General features: G+C 44.0%; 1 long non-coding RNA gene across 1 annotated transcript; it reads left to right on the top strand.

Moving 5' to 3' along the window:
- Positions 1 to 1,740: 1,740 nt before the first annotated feature.
- LOC139192958 (uncharacterized) lies at positions 1,741 to 2,715 on the top strand. Its single transcript, XR_011577543.1, has 4 exons — positions 1,741 to 1,843; positions 1,927 to 2,024; positions 2,108 to 2,205; positions 2,381 to 2,715. It is a non-coding gene; the product is annotated as an uncharacterized lncRNA (long non-coding RNA).
- Positions 2,716 to 11,579: the final 8,864 nt, after the last annotated feature.

Raw genomic sequence — 11,579 nt, 5'->3', positions numbered from 1 at the left:
TGCTTCTTCGATTTCTGAGATCGGCCCTCGTGGTCTCTGAGCAGCCCAGCTTTTGAGAAAGCAAACGCCTCTTCGATTTCTGAGATCGGCCCTCGTGGTCTCTGAGCAGCCCAGCTTTTGAGAAAGCAAACGCCTCTTCGATTTCTGAAGCTCCGTCGAGTGCAGATTTTTATAGAGGCTGGCATTAAGTTCCACAGCACACTTGAATCTCTACCAGTGGAAGCTCATTTCTTGCACTTCTAAGATCTTGATTTGTCTGACCTCTTCCTTCTTCAACACATTTGAAAATGTCTGGACCCTCCGACCGTCGTTTTGACTTGAACCTTGGAGAAGAGACAGCCACGCCTTCTCCAGACAACATATGGCGCCCATCCTTCATATCCCCTACTGGTCCTCTTACCGTTGGGGATTCTGTGATGAAGAATGATATGACCGCTGCAGTGGTGGCCAGGAACCTTCTCACTCCCAAAGATAACAGACTACTTTCCAAACGGTCTGATGAGTTGGCTGTTAAGGACTCTCTGGCTCTTAGTGTTCAGTGTGCAGGTTCTGTGTCTAATATGGCCCAACGCCTATTTGCTAGAACCCGCCAAGTTGAATCATTGGCTGCTGAAGTGATGAGTCTCAAACAGGAGATTAGAGGGCTCAAGCATGAGAATAAGCAGTTGCACCGGCTCGCCCATGACTATGCTACAAACATGAAGAGGAAGCTTGACCAGATGAAGGAATCTGATGGTAAGGTTTTACTTGATCATCAGCGGTTTGTGGGTTTGTTCCAAAGGCATTTATTGCCTTCGTCCTCTGGGGCTGTACCTGGTAATGAAGCTTCAAATGATGAACCTCCAATGCCTCCCCCTTCTGGGGTTTTGTCAAGTACTGAGGCTCCGGATAACCACCCTCCGGTGCTTTCTCTTTCTGGGGCTCTACCGACTGCTGAGACTTCCCCTAAGCAACTTTTGTGAAGGCTCCCTTTTGTTTGTTTATTTTGACTCATGTATATGTACATATTTGTGGCTTATCGAAAATATTAATAAATAAGCTTTGCTTCATTTCAACATATTGTGTTAAATACACCAAAGCCTTCTTCATAAAGTTCTTTGAATTTTTGCTTTTGTTGAAACCTGTATTGTTGAAGCTTTGTGAGTGAAGCATGTAGTTTGAGGTAGTGTTCCCTTAATTTCCCGAGTGAGGAAAACTTCTCGGTTGGAGACTTGAAAAATCCAAGTCACTGAGTGGTTGTGAGACTGCCGAGTATCAAGGTGCAGTAGCATATGGTGGGAGTCCCCCAAGTCTTCAGGCGAAGAGAGTTGCCGAATGAGGTGTCTCGCGTGTTACTAATTTGTCAAAGTAACGAATCCTTATTTCAATGTCACACATTCGTATATGCTTTATCTAAAAATATTTCCAACTTTTGTGTGTTTGATGCTGCATGCTATTGACTAGACAAGATCAAGTGCAATTAGTAGCTTTTCTCTCTTTTTCATCTTTTCTTTGGTGGAATTGCTTTTCGTTTCCACTAATCAGCCTGAGTGGATGCAAGATAACACCTTTCTCTATAGCTCAGATTGCAAAGTCGTCTTCATGAAAGTTTTTCCTTATCTTGTGAACTACAACATATCCAAATTTGAGATCCATCGGAGTAGTACAACTTCAGAAATTCAAGTATGATGAGTAACTGTTCATCAATGTTCTGTTAATCCGTCAGACTTGTTGTGAGCTTCGAAACTCCATTTTCTCTTGTTCAGATCAACATACTTTCTTCATCGAAGTTGTTCCTTAACTTGTGAGCTACAACATATCCAAATTTGAGGTCCCTCGGAGCAGTATAACTCCAGAAATCCAGGTATGATGAGTGACTGTTTATCATTTGTCTGTCAACCCGTCAGATTTGTTGTGAGCTTTGAAACTCTATTTTCTCTTGCTCAGATCAGCATGCTTTCTTCATTGAAGTTGTTCCTCAGCTTGTGAACTACAACATATCCAAATTTGAGATCCCTCGGAGCAGTATAACTCCAGAAATCCAGGTATGATGAATGACTGGTTATTATTTTTCTGTCAACCCGTCAGATTTGTTGTGAGCTTCGAAACTCCATTTTCTCTTGTTCAGATCGGTATGCTTTCTTCATTGAAGTTGTTCCTCAGCTCGTGAACTACAACATATCCAAATTTGAGATCCCTCGGAGCAGTATAACTCCAGAAATCCAGGTATGATGAATGACTGGTTATTATTTTTCTGTCAACCCGTCAGATTTGTTGTGAGCTTCGAAACTCCATTTTCTATTGTGCAGATCGGCATGCTTTCTTCATTGAAGTTGTTCCTCATCAACTCTTTCATAACATATCAAAAATTCAGGATGAACTAACGGTTAAATATTTCCAGATCTTCGAAACATCACAACAGCTTCGAAATCTGCAAGAAGCCGACTATCATGTTTGGAGCTTCAACACTGTAATTTCCGTCGCTCAAACAGAAATGGTTCCTTCTTGAAAGTTGTTCATATGCTCAAGAACTATAGGGTGTCTAAAATTCAGCTCCATTGGAGAAGAGCAGAGGTTGCAGAAATTTGATAGATGAAAGGAGGCGGAAGAGGGAGAGAGAGAAAAAGTCTCTTGGGTTGGATTTCTATTTTGGGGCAGATTCCAATTTTTGTAGCACCTTCATTATTGATGAATTGCTTGTACTTTTGTCCATTATGAAACTTGGGACTTTGGCTTGTTGTTGGATCTATTATAATATGTTTGGGAACATATATAAGTGAATAAATAAGAAGGAAAATTTTGGGCCCTTGTGGGTGTAAAACAAAAAATGTTTATGTTTACCCAAGTGTTTTTGTACAAGTTCAAGGGCATCTTGGGTTTTGTGAACAAAATTTGTTTATTTGGAGCAAGGTTTTATGTTGAAGCTTTGTAGGTGAAGCTTTGGTGTTGAAGCTTTGTAGGTGAAGCTTTGATGGTGAAGCTTTGTAGATGAAGCTTTGTAGATGAAGCTTTCTAGGTGAAGCTTTGATGGTGAAGCTTTGATGGTGAAAGTATGTAGAGGGAGCTTTCTAGGTGAAGCTTTTTTAGGTGAAGCTTTGTAGGTGAAGCTTTTTTAAGTGAAGCTTTTCGGGTGAAGTTTTTTTTTTGGGTGAAGCTTTATGGGTGAAGCTTTTTACGTGAAGCTTTGTGGGTGAAGCTTTGGAGGTGAAGCTTTTCGGGTGAAGCTTTTTGGGTGAAGCTTTTTAGGTGAAGCTTTGTGGGTGAAGCTTTGGAGGTGAAGCTTTTCGGGTGAAGCTTTTTGGATGAAGCTGTTTTTTTTTTTTTTTTTTTTTTTTTTTTGGCGCTTGACACGGTCTTCATTTGCTTGTTTTGTAGTGACTGTGGAAGACGGATTGCTTTCTGATTGAGAAGGGTTCCGGCATCGCTTGCTATGAATGTAAAAGAGTGAGGGCTGAGTTGGCTAAATTACCTCTTTATTGAATTCATTGCCAAATGGCCTTCATTACATAGGATGCCGAACGGCTATAGCTCAACACTTGTACATCGTGAGTCTATTTGTAGTAGTACTTCAAGTGATCAGCGTTCCATGGATGGCCAAGGGTCTTGCCATCTGAGCTTCTAAGTGTGTAAGAGCCAGGGCGACTGATGCCAATGACTTCATACGGTCCATCCCAGTTTGGACTAAGTGTGCCTTCACTCGGGACTCTGTCGCAGAGTAATCTTTTCTTTAAGACCCAGTCTCCTATTTTGAAAGAACGAGGCTTGACCCTAGAGTCATAATAGTTGGAGATGCGCTGCTTGTAGGCGACATTCCTCAAGTGAGCTTGGTTTCTGTGTTCCTCGACTAAATCCAAGTTGAGGGTGAGTTGTTTGTCATTTTCACTTTGAATGTAGTTCTGGACTCGGAATGTTGCTTGCTCGAGCTCAACAGGGACAACCGCCTCTGTGCCAAAGGCAAGTGAGAATGGAGTTTCTCCTGTTGAAGTCCGATATGAAGTGCGATATGACCAAAGAACTTGGGGTACAAATTCTGGCCAACAGCCTTTAGCTTTGTCCAAGCTGGTTTTCAAAGTGCGCTTGATTATTTTGTTGATGGCCTCAACTTGTCCATTAGACTGGGGATGAGCTGGAGAGGCAAAGCATAAGTTGATGTTGAACTTAGAGCAGAACAACCGGAACTTCTTGTTGTCAAACTATCGCCCATTGTCAGTGACTATCGCATTGGGAATGCCGAATCTACAAAGGATGTTCTTCCACACGAAGTCTTCTATCTTTGCCTCAGTAATGGTTGCCAAGGGTTCTACTTCGGCCCACTTTGTGAAGTAGTCCACTGCAACGACTGCGTAACAGACTTTGCCCTTCCCTGCCGGCATTGGGCCGATCAAATCAAGTCCCCACTGGGCGAAGGGCCAAGGGCTGATCATAGGAGTAAGAGGCTCTGGAGGGGAATGAGGAATAGTTGCATATCGTTGACATTTGTCACATGAGCGGGATACTTTGATGGCATCCTGGTGGAGTGTTGGCCAGTAATATCCTTGGCGAAAAGTCTTGTGTGCTAGGGACCGAGATCCAGCATGATCTCCACAGACTCCCTCATGTATTTCCCGAAGGACGATTTCCGCCTCGGCAGGCGTAAGACACCTTAAGTATGGCAGGCTAAAACCTCGCTTATAGAGTTGATCATTGATGATCAGGTAGCGGGTAGACTTGTATCGAATTTGCTTAGCCTGGACTTTATCATTTGGGAGGGTGCCATGAGCAAGGAAATTATAGATCGGGGTGATCCAACTATCCCCCTGTTGTAAGTTGCATACTTCTGCGGCCATGGTGCTTGGTGTTGCCAACAGTTCGACATGAATTTTTCTTCCAATCTTGTCCTCCACAGCTGAGGCGAGGCGAGCCAGGGCGTCTGCATGACTGTTTGCCGCTCGAGGAACTTGGGTGATCTGGTAGTGGAAGTGCTTGAGCAAAAGTTGTGTTTGCGCAAGATATGCTGCCATGGAGCTGTCCTTAGCATCAAAGTTGTTGGTAACCTGGTTGACCACTAATTGGGAGTCACTGAAAATATCAATTTGTTTAACCCCGATGTGTTTGGCCAAACGTAATCCTGCTAGAAGGGCTTCATACTCGGCCTCATTGTTTGATGCCTTGAATTTGAAACGAAGAGCATACTCCATTGCTACTTTGTCGGGCGTAGTCAAGACTAGTCCCGCTCCACAGCCCTGTTGGTTGGATGAGCCATCAACATACAGACTCCATGCTGAGGTCGTTGATTCTACTTTCTGAGCTTCTGATGGTAATGAAGCTACTGCTTCAGGTGTAGAAGCAATGTCAATAGGATATGTGAAGTCGGCGATGAAATCTGCTACTGCTTGACCTTTTTCGGCTGGTTTTGGTTGGTAGGAGATGTCAAACTCACCCAATGCTATTGCCCATTTGATCATTCGCCCTGAAGTGTCAGGACTTTGGAGTATCTGTCGAAGAGGATAATTGGTAAGCACGATGATGGAGTGCGCTTGGAAGTAAGGGCGGAGTTTTCGAGCAGACATGACCAATGCCAGAGCCAATTTCTCAATGTTAGAGTACCGTGTCTCCGCATCTTGTAAGGCTTTGCTAGCGTAGTAGACAGGTCGCTCAATATTCCCATCCTTTCGAATGAGAACGGAACTTACGGCTGAAGCTGATACCGATAGGTAGATAATGAGAATGTCTCCTACCTCGGGCTTGGAGAGTAGAGGGGCTTTACTCATGTACTCCTTGAGGTTTTTGAATGCCTCGGCACATTCATCAGTCCATGTAATGTACTTCCTACTTCCCTTAAGTGCTTTAAAAAAGGGAGCACATTTGTCTGTGGCCTTAGAAATGAACCTGGTTAAGGCTGCCACCTTGCCAGTAAGGCTCTGGATGTCCTTTGAAGTTACCGGTTCCTTCATGTCGAGGATTGCTTTGATCTTCTCGGGATTAGCTTCAATGCCTCGTTGGCTAATCATGAAACCTAAGAATTTGCCAGAGCCTACGCCGAAGGCACATTTGTTGGGGTTTAACCTCATTCGATACCTCTTCAAAATAGTGAAAGTTTCAGATAGGTTGGTGATGTGTTGGTCAGCATGTTTGCTCTTGACTAACATATCATCAACGTAAACTTCCATGCTCTTCCCAATCTGCTCGGCGAACATTGAGTTGACTAGTCTCTGATAAGTCGCTCCTGCATTCTTTAGGCCGAAAGGCATGACTTTATAGCAGTATAGTCCTCTGTCGGTAGTGAAGGCTGTGTGTTCTTGATCCGAAGGGTTCATGAGGATTTGGTTGTATCCTGAGTAAGCATCCATGAAGCTCAGGAGTTCACACCCGGCCGTAGAGTCTATAAGTCTGTCAATAAGAGGAAGAGGGAAGCTATCTTTCGGACACCCTTTGTTTAGGTCGGTGTAGTCAACACACATTCTCCACAAGACCTTTTGAAGCAAAAGACTTTCTTTGGTCGGATTTTTCTTAACAAGGACCACATTTGCTACCCATGTCGGGTAATTGACTTCGCGGACAAAGCCTATGCCTTTGAGTTTTTCAACTTCTGCTTTCATTGCCTCGTATCGTTCAGCGTCATAAGATCTTCGCTTCTGTCTCACCGGCTTGATCTTGGGGTCAATACTCAAACGATGACAGATGACATCGGGAGAGATGCCTGGCATGTCCTCGTATGACCAGGCGAAGACTTCAGTGTTCTCTTTCAAAAAAGATATCAATGCTAACCGAAGGGGTGGTGACAATGTGGTGCCAATCTTCACCATGCGATCTGGATAATCTCTTGAGATAGGTACCTTCTCCAACTCTTCAGCAGGTTGGGCTTGCTGGGTGAAAGAGTCATCTCGAGGATCATCGGGTTGATTGTTGCTATCAGGAAGATCCAAGTTCGCTTCATCTAGGCTGGTCTTTGTGACTTGGTCATGTACAGACAGGGTTTCCTTGGGTCCGGGCAAGTGTTGTTGCTTAACTGAAGTGTTGTAACATGATCGTGCACTAAGCTGATCTCCTCTGATGTAGCCGTTGCCATGGGGGGTTGGAAATTTCATCAACAGCATATGCGTGGATACCATAGCCTTGAGATCATTGATGCCTGTGCGCCCAAAGATGACATTGTATGCCGTTGGGCAGTCAACCACTAGGAGGTTAGTGGTAATGGTAGCCGTGTAAGGGCCTGTACCAATAGTAAAGGGTAAATGTATGCTCCCTAAGGGTTGCACGATATCACCGGAGAAGCTTATCAGAGGAGAAATCGAGCGATCGAGCAAGTGTTCAGCTACACTGAGTGCCCTGAAAGCTTCGGCAAACATGATATTGACCGAAGCCCCTGTGTCTACGAGGATTCGTCGAACATCAAAGTTGGCTATGTGAGCCTCCACGATCAATGGGTCGTTATGAGGGTAGATGATGCCTTTTTCTTCCTCAGGGTAGAAACATATCGGATCCCAGTTAGGCTTTTGATACTTCCCTCCCCTGATGTCTTCCACGTGAAACACTTGGTGACCAGGCCTCAGAATTCGTTCACTGTTTTTCATGGCCCTATTGGAAGATTCAGATATGGGTGTGCCGCCGCTTATGGAATATATGACATTCACCTGGCGTTGGTTACGGTTATCCCTTTGAGGGTGAAGGAGGAATTGATCAATTTTTCCTTCTCGTGCCAAAGCTTCAATACGATCACGGAGGATGATACATTTCTCGCTATCATGGCTGTTATGCTCATGGTAGCAACAAAACATGCCCGCGTTATTCGGGGGCGTGTAATCTGGGTGCCTCGGCTTTGGCTTTGGTATCAGGTGAGCTATGCTGGGGTAAATGGCCGCGCATGTGGCATTCAAGGGCGTGTATGTCTCATACCTTGGGGTAGGGGGTATCTTGACGCGGGTTTGACCCACTGCATTGACTGCCTGGGGGCGAGCGTTATTGTGGCGATACCCTTGGTTATCGGGATAGTGTCCCTTACTCTTTTTACTGAAATGAGAGTGGTGAGGATGGAAATCCTTCCTCTTGCCTTGAAATTGATATGTCTGTTGATTCGGCGAAGCATTATGCAAGGCATGGGGAGGTGCCACTGCTGTTTGGAAAGTCGAGGTCTTCTCATTTAGGTGAGTCTGGCTTCCACCTCCCACTTGTTGATAAAGGATGGTTGTAGGGGGTTTCTCCTGATATGTCTTTGCCTCGGCGGAGGCATGGTTATAAGCCTGCGCCATCACCTCAGAGTAAGTCTTCCAAGTATTGGCATTGATCATGTATTTAAAGAAACAATCACGTAGGCCTGCCGTGAAGGCTTTGAGGGCAGTCTTGTCGTCTGCCTCGGCACACCGGGAGTATTCATGGCTGAAGCGGCCAGCATACATACGTAATGACTCATCTGGCTTCTGGCGGATAGTGTACAGGTCATCTGCAGAGTGCAAGCGATCGGTTTGGAAAATGTGTTGGGAAACAAATAGTTTCCTCAATTCCTCAAATGAGTCTACCGTCTCAGGTGTAAGACGACAATACCAATTTAGAGCTCCGCCAGAGAGGGTGGAGGGGAAGAGAAGACATCGCTCTTCGTCGGTGTGCATTCGGTATGCCATGGTGGACTCAAAGAGGTTAAGGTGCTCAATCGGGTCCTCTTTTCCAGTATAAAGTTGCAAGCCAAGCTTTTGCTTTGTCTTTGCTTGAAGGGGGGTGTTGAGGATCCTCCTTGTAAGAGGGCCAGGCCTGGGTTGGTTCCAGTCAGGTATTTCAGCCTGTCGTTCAGCCTTCAACTTGTTTACTTCCTCAAGAAGTTGTAGGACAAGGGGGTCCTGAGCGGAGTTATGTGCCACTGGAGCTTTCTTTCGTAAATCTCCATCTCCTCTTGGAATTAGGAAGGTTTGATCAAGGGCATGTGATTTTTCCCTGGACTCGTTGTACTGGCTTCCAGGGTATGTCTGTCGGAACACCTCTGAGTCCCCTGTACCCTCATGTCTCTCTAGGACTTGTTGCCCCTTCCCCAAATTGGTGGCCGGCTCGGGCCGTGGCAGGGGACCGAGTCTCTCAGAAATCCTTGGGTCATTGATCTTTGAGCTTATATGGATGGAATTCTCTCGACGTTGCTTCAGGAAATCCCGACAATCGCGAAAGACGGCTTTCGATCCTTCTGCCCCTTCAGCAAAGAGGTGTCTCCCTCCACTTCTCATGGTTCGGGTCGAAGCAACTGGGTTAAGAGAAGCCTCATGTTGATTATCAAGTCGAGGGGTAATCTGTTCCCTATCAGGGATATCTATGTCGAATGCATGTGACCCTCCATGTTGGAGGGCACCTAGTTGATGGTTGACTTCCACGGGGGCAACAAGCTCGCGTGTCTGAGCTTGCCTAGCTTCGTGGAGTGTCTCGAAGAGCTTCTCATATTGCTCCTGGAGGACCTCATTCCTAATTGCTATCTTGTTGTTCTGAGCTTCCAACTCATCGACTTTAGCTTGAAGAAGAACTCGTTTTCCTTCCTTCTTTCGTTGTTTCGCACTATGTGCAAGGGGGGTGTCATTCTGTGTGCTGTGGCTTCCTTCGCTTCCCATGTTGGAGAGGGATGCCTGGTCAAAAGAAAGTGTACGAATGATAGAAACCAGCTTGACACAGCTGAAGAGAGTAGGAATAAGTGTCGTTTCCCACAGACGGCGCCAAATGTTGATGCACAAAATCAGCGAAGACTTTGGTACAACAGAAAGTGTCAGGTTTTGTGACCTTCGCTTGGTTGCTTGGTTGCTTCAGTCACTAGTGAGGATAAGTACGTAAATGAATAGAGACAGAGAAGCAAACACAGGATGTACGTGGTTCACCCAGATTGGCTACGTCCACGGAGTAGAGGAGTTCTTATTAGTAGTGAAGGGCTTACACAAGTAGAAAGGATCAAGCTCTCAATTTAGTGAGTTCTTGTGAATGATTTAACACAAAATGGCATTAGGCAATATTGTGGGGGAATGACCCCTATTTATAGAAAAACTTGTAGCTTTGTCACATTGACATGTGTCATGTTGTGATTGGTTCTTGATGTCGACACGTGCTGCGCTCTGATTGGCTTCTAATCTTGACACGTGTCGAGTAGTGATTGGCCTCCTGGTCGGAGGGGAACTCTTCTGGGTCCTTGACAGTATAGCGTTGGCCGGTGCTCGATAGTTTCGGGATTGGTCAAGTATGGTACAAACAGTCTTCAAAACCACACCAAACCGAACCGCAAAAAAATTCGATTTCGGTTTCGGTTTCACTCAAAACCGCACCAAACCAAACCGTGCCCACCCCTAACGAAATCTAAAGCCAGTAAGCTCCCAAAAGGCCTTGTGTTAGGTAGAGATGAGAATATACATATAAGGCTTAGATTATCCACTCTCCTGGGTAATGTGGGATGTTACAATTTATGTGTTCTTGTATTTGATAAAAAAAATTTACAAAGAATTCTACCTATATGTTCTTCCCCAACTCATCACATGCAAATTTTTCAAAGACTGTTTAACTATGGAAAATATGCGTGTCGCGAAAGAATCGTGTGATGCGGTGAAAGGTTTCGGGGTTTCTAGCCCGCCTGGTCTTCACCTAATTGTGGAAGAGGGGATACCCATCTCAGCCACAATTCAAAGGGAAAAAAAACTGCCCCTGAAGGTCAAGGATGATCAACGCCGTGGGACAAAGTTCTTTTAGCGTTTCTCTCTTTTCTTTCTTTATCACTGTAATCGGGAATTTTAAAAAATAAATTTTCTTTTAAGGTATGTTTAGGTGAAGGATTTCTAAGTTTTAAAGGATTGAGTTCAAGTTAGTAAGAAATGATTCATAAAACGTAGATTAGGAGCATTGGTGGAGCGGGCATGAGTAAGAAGTTCCTCCTTAAAATGTATCCTAAGCAAAAGTTTCTAGCGGTGCACTCTTTTCTTTTAGCCAAATATGTGCATGACTTTGAACTACACTTTGTAAACCATATAACTTGGTTGTTGATAATTGAATTATTATTTAATTATAATTAACGTGCTTATTTCATATTGATGATATATCGCATGATTTACAAATTTGGTCTAAAAAATTGGTTATTAGCATTATCCTTTTACATATGCATCTATCTTAGTCTTAGTGCACTGCAATATTTGATGCAAACCATAATTACTCACAAGAGAATATTAATTAAACTTCAATTCTTCTATTTTTTATAGTATAGTTGGGGTAAAAAAATAATAATTAGTAAGTGAAAATATGAGATCGTTAGGTCAATAGCATCCCTTGCCCACACGTTGGCTCCGCTAGTGATTAGGAGGGATTTGCATTGCACTCTATAAGTACTACAAATACATACATGTTCCTTACTTTATTTGATGGTGTGATTTGCAAATTTCTCTCACATTTCATTATCATTCCTTACTAAATTGGACTCAATACCTTGAGATTGGGAAATTCCTGATCCAAACTTAGCTTAAAAATTATTGTTAGCACTCCAAAACAGTCATTATTCACTTCTTTTACGTGCACTTTTTCCCTTACATTTGTAAACTCATTTCTTTCACCATATTAAAGACTACTAGACTTTTAAAGGTACACTTTCCATATCATTATTAGGAGATTAAAATAAAGGAAAA

This window comes from Malus domestica, chromosome 16 (genome assembly GCF_042453785.1).
Source record: "Malus domestica chromosome 16, GDT2T_hap1".
Taxonomy (NCBI): domain Eukaryota; kingdom Viridiplantae; phylum Streptophyta; class Magnoliopsida; order Rosales; family Rosaceae; genus Malus; species Malus domestica.
This window is presented reverse-complemented; position numbering and strand designations above follow the sequence as displayed.